The 5874-nt window shown below is 36.7% G+C and overlaps 1 protein-coding gene across 1 annotated transcript in view; it reads left to right on the plus strand.

Moving 5' to 3' along the window:
- The first annotated feature begins 1430 nt into the window (after positions 1-1430).
- CDH12 (cadherin 12) overlaps positions 1431-5874 on the plus strand; it is a 490487-nt gene continuing 486043 nt past the window's right edge. The window contains exon 1 of the mRNA XM_055554844.1: positions 1431-1719. The gene's annotated coding sequence lies outside the window, so the exon portion shown is untranslated. The remainder of the gene's footprint in view (positions 1720-5874) is intronic.

The following is a 5874-nucleotide window of genomic DNA, read 5'->3' on the forward strand; positions in this document are numbered from 1 at the left end:
TAACAACTCAGTTACACTGAAGTTTTACTTTGTCCAAGAAGTCCCATTATCAAAGAGCTTGTATTTTAATGAAATACTTTTTTAAAAAAACATTTACTTGGGGATATAGTAGGCAAACCTATTCTCCATTATATATGATTTGTGCATCCCTTTATTGAAATTTGAGATTTTTCTAAAATACATGTAAATATTATAAATATAGCAATATTTGTATATTGTAAATATATCTTTCTCTCTCTCAATAGCCGCCCCCCTTCCTCGTCTCTCTCTCTCTCACACACACACATACACACACACACAGACATCAAGGGAATGCCATATGTCCCAAGTGAGACCTACTTGGAAAAGCAGAAATGCTGAACACATCATTGTGAGAGGACATTTGTCAGTTTTTCTCCCTGGCACTGAGATTTTTCTCACCCTCAAGACATGCAAATGACTTTTTTCATCAGTTCTTTTTATATTATTGGAATAATTTTCTCCTATAGAAGTGAGAGTTATCAAAACTTAACCATTTGAGGCTTTGGCATTAATTAGGTGACCTTTTTGAGAGAATTAGATCTCTGGGAGGAAGAGGTAACTTTTGATATCTGAGGTATTGCAGAGCTTCTCATGTGGTCAATGGATGGGTATCAGCAGGTTGTTAAAGGCACATGACTACGTTTAATATGTTGTTTGACATTTTAGATTCTCTCATTCCCTTGCCTGCTTTTGTTTTAGAAAATCAGTATTTCAAAAATAATAGATGATTTTGTTACCTACGATGATGCATTCTCCCATGCTACTCAGGTTAACACTATAATTCAAACATTTTTGGCAAGTGTGATGCTAATTGAAAACGCTATTTGAAAAACTACACAACCTTTGTGTCTAGGTTTGAGTGCGTGAGTCTGTAAGAACCTGCCAAACATGCGTATTTAGTACGAATACTTCCTTTTTTTAGAAATCAGAGTTGCACCCTGGAGGGCTGTGATCAACCTTTAAAAACATTTTACTTAGACAAAGGTTGAAGTATGTATCAGGCTTGGGGCAAAGACAAGCCCAGCTCTCTCTTTTATCACATCGCTTTGAACATTTTTCAGCTTTCGGCTTGCCTTACACATCAGCTCTGTCGGTCGATTAATTGTTTCACTGTACCTGCTATCTAACACGAATGCACCTGGCAAAACAGCAGGAGAAAGCACGTTTATTTCAAGTCCTTCCGCGGCTGACCCCTGTGGTTAATCTCCTTGCAAATTACAGTCAGAGTTGGAGTTCATCCACGAGGCTGGGAAAGACAAGATTCCCAAGTGTCCCCGGTGCCTTTTCCAGTTCCCAGGAGACCCACTAACCCCTCGGCGTGCGCTGCCTGCACACAGGGAGTGTTTCCTGCTAATCAGGTCAATGATTATCGCCCAGCTCCAGGGACCTGACAGCAGCCTATCACAGCAGTTAGGGAGTCTCCAAAGACATCACACTCACCGAGAAGCTCCCCGTTCAGAAACATCGCTTAGTCCTCATTTACTCACTGGAACCTCAGAGGATTTCAGCTTCTCTTTCTTTCTTTCTTTCTTTTTTTTTTTTTTTATTTGTTCTCTTAGACAGTGAGGGGCTGAACATAAACCGGAAAGAGTATGCAGCTACTCCGAGGGTGTTGATTGAAAACTTCGCTCTCCCCACCCCGTTCACGGTTGATTTGACTGATTTCTCACCGCCTTCACAGTGAATATTTCAATTAAGGTAAGTGCCGCTTGATCTGAGTGACTGCATGGCGCTGAATTTCTGCATTGAAAGTTCTGACTAAACTGACATTCTGCACTGCAGCAAGTGACTGTTTATGTCAAGAGAAGGCTTAGTTTATAAGCAAGTGTCCTAGAATGAAAGCCGGTGTTTGCGAATCATAATATTATGGGACAATTTCTTTGGAAATCTTAAGTATTATGCCTTGCATCGAGAGAAAAATAAAAGGAAATATGAAAAGAGAGTTAATTTCTCATTTTACCTTTTAAAAGAAATCTAGAGAATTGTGTGGCACTGAGGTAACTTGATTTTGATTAAAGTATTCTGTTGATGTCATCTGGTAAAAGCTCTCAGTCTAAAAGCTTCAAAGTTAAATCAGATGGAAAGAAAATTTGCAAATGAGACTTGGGATTTTGTGCAGCATTTTACTTTAACAACGTTCCTGAGCTCCCTCTGGGTTGAAGGATTTAAGACTAAATCCCTGAATATTTTAATAGTGTCCATTTAGCAATTAAAATTTAAATAAAGTTTCTGATGTAGCTGTTAAGAGAAATGAACCAAAAAGAATTATCATGGCACTGATATGATTTATGGTTTTTATATGAGAAATGAATTTTTATGAGATAGATTAATAAAAAGAAAAATTTCTTTCAAAATACTTATTTTTGATGGGAGAATTCTTCAATAATATATTCAGTTTATATGTTTATTGATATCTTGGCTATTATGTTTGAAGTTGCACCTTGTTATCAAACAAGAGTGAACTAAGATTAAACTTGTGTTTTACATGAGTTAAGGCAATTCTCTAGGTAATTTAGACAAGCTAGCTTGCATTATTTCTTTTAAATCCCTTTTTCTCATAAGTTTGTTAAAAAATATCTAGAGAGAATGGAAGCAACTCTTTCAAAGTTAGATTTAATTATATGAACTTTTTCTTTCCTATTTTTTCTTTGCATGTGTAAATATAGGAAGTATAATTTTATCCCACATCATGTAAATTTCTATGAAATAAAAAAATAAAATTATTTTATCCCTATAATTATATATGGCAAATTGATCGCTTAGCACTCTAACCACATGAGTGAATAATAGCAACCACTTACCTTGTTATGATGTAGAATTTATAGTTCAAAATGATTTTCTAACAATGAGACAAACATTATTTAAAATACAAATGTATATTGTCATGAGATAATGCTTACACAGTTTGAATTTCAATAGCATCTGTTATGCTAAAGCACAAAGTAAAATCTAGTTGCTTTTGTATAAAGATTTATAATGGTATCTTAGATGCACTTTTTAAAATGAGCACTCATATTTCATGAAATGCTGTTTCTGCCTTTCTCCTATGGATATCTTGAGATGGGACATTTTATAGAGATGTCAGAACAATGTTTATATTAATTGGCTAGCCTTCCAAAATCTCTAGAGAGCTTTTTAGGCTGATGTTATTGCTTCCCCCACAGGAATAAAATATTTTTAGGACACCCATAGGCACTGATGTGTACTAGTTGGTTGTCTGTATGTTTTTAGCCAGTCTGAAGACATTTATTTCCCTCTGTTGCACTGAGACTTTTCTTTTCTCAAGGGAGGTGCTTTTTCAACTGATTAAAGATACCTCGAGAAGTGTTGACTAGTTGCTGTCATTGAGTCTTTGGCATGTTCTTTGTTTATACTTTAAGCAACATTGATAGACAGGATGAGGCAATAATACCCAAATGGGGTCACATCTGTTAGTAACAAACTTATACATTGCTGATGACATCTCTGTATTATGAACTATTCTTTGTACCAAGTTAAAAATCCATATGATATCCTACCCAGTGAACTTTTCTTGTTTGTTGTTGTTAGTCGCTAAGTCATGTCCAAAATGGCAACCCACCCCAGTATTGTTGCCTGGGAAATTCCATGGACAGAGGAGCCTGGTGGCCTATAGTCCATGGGATCACAGAGTCAGACATAACTGAGATCTGAGCACAGCACTAAGCACAAGTCATGCCCAACTCTTGCAACCCCATGGACTGTAGACTTCCAGGCTTCTCTGCCCTTGGGATTTCCAGGCAAGAATACTCGAGTGGGCTGTCATTTCCTTTTCCAGCAGATCTTCCCCACCCAGGGATAAAACCCAGGTCTCCCTCATTGCAGGTGGATTCTTTACCACAAGCCACCTGGGAAGCCCAAGATGTACTGAATCAATGTACATGACCCTTGAAAGATGTGCTTAGTGTGTAATGAAATATTTATTTTAAAACATGAAGGCAGTTGTAGTTTTTGTTTAAAAAGATATACTTAAACGATTTAAAGGGATTTTATCAGTGTACCTTTTGCTTTAATTTGGATTACACATTAAAAGAGAATGAAGAAAATCTTGGGTACATTTGAGAACTAGGAGTTGTTTATGTTGGGTAGCATCTGCTGCTTGAATCAGACTTTTTTTTTCTTGTAGTATCCCCAGGTTCCACCCTACCTCTCAGTTCCATATTGACTCCTGTTTTTTTAATTCATTTGATGGTAATTTATTCCTTCTATGAGATAAGAAAACATCTTATAGGATAACCTCACTTAGAATAGGCAGTTTCAAAATTTTAACAACAACAACAACAAAATCTGCTAAGACTTTATAAAACTTGTCTTATGATTTATAACCTGCTCCTCGGTAGGTGATATTTTCAATAAAAGACAATGGGGAGAGACAGTGTCTACTGGACTCTTGAATGCCAGAGAGTTGGGGTATAAATTTTGTGTGTATGATTATATCATCATCAGGTCAAAATGAGGTTGATGCCAATTTATTTACCACAGTTTTCCAGTCGGAGAGACGCAGCCTGGGAGACTGGGCTGGGGAAGCTGTGATTCAAACTTAGGTCAGGTGGTATTTAAAGCTCTTTACGCTATACATTTCATCACTTTATACATGGTGACCTTTTCTGATATTTAATGTGATACTCATGAATATTTTAAGATGATTTTTAAGATAGTGGAGCTTAATTATATCACCTTTAGAATAGTTTAATTCTTGGCTTACTCAAAATAAATGAGTTTGTAAGCTCCATAGCCACCAGTGCTTGAAAGAAGCATATACTTTGTTCTTTTAGGTACTGAAAGAGCTTAATGCTCAAGTCTTTGCATCAAGCTGGTTCTGATTACTACTGACAGAAAAAGCACTCTACTATTGAGATAATCAGTACTGAAATTGAGTATCTGCAATATAAACATCTTTCCAAGAGAGGTAGACATACTGTCAAGATAAAATCAAAGAGTATAGATATAAAGCCCATGACTCTTATATTGAAATGCAATTAAAAGGACGTTAAGGAGAAGTTATGTTCATGGCAAAATAAATTTACAGTATTAGAAAAAATAAACAAGTTAACAGTTGGATTGAGTGTTCGAAAGTAGTCTAAAAAAAGATAGATTGAAATGTTCAGGAGTCTGTTTGCACTACTGACTTTACATAAGCCTTTCCATATGTACACAGAGATTTGTTGAAGCTAATTATGTTGATATTGTGACAATATTATCCAAAGCAAAATTTGATTCAACCTAGGAAGGCAACCCACTCCAGTACTCTTGCCTGGAAAATCCCATGGACAGAGGAGCCTGGTAGGCTGCAGTCCATAGGGTCGCTAAGAGTCGGGCACGACTGAGTGACTTCACTTTCACTTTCACTTTTCACTTGTATGCATTGGAGAAGGAAATGGCAACCCACTCCAGTATTCTTGCCTGGAGAATCCCAGGGACAGAGGAGCCTAGTGGGCTGCCGTCTGTGGGGTCACACAGAGTCGGACACGACTGAAGCGACTTAGCAGCAGCAGTAGCAGGACAAAAAGTGAGAGATGTTATACAATTAGGATTGACCTGAAAAATCTTTTATGATGAGCTGTATATCCAAAGACATGTTGACATGGTACTGAAAGCTAGATAAGCTGCATAGTTGTAAAATATGATCCATTCTTATGCTCTAACATGTTCTCAAACACTTAAACAGATAATATTGAACCAGGTACTACAAACGATGGATTCAATAATGATTAGAAACATGATCAAGAAATGTAAAATCTCCAGCTACCAGCAGTTTACTTTCCATTCTCTAGATTTTATGGTAAGCTATTGGCTTATCCTAGTGGTGTATATGAATAACAGAAAGACAAGGTG

Source organism: Bubalus kerabau, chromosome 18 (genome assembly GCF_029407905.1).
Source record: "Bubalus kerabau isolate K-KA32 ecotype Philippines breed swamp buffalo chromosome 18, PCC_UOA_SB_1v2, whole genome shotgun sequence".
Taxonomy (NCBI): Eukaryota; Metazoa; Chordata; class Mammalia; order Artiodactyla; family Bovidae; genus Bubalus; species Bubalus kerabau.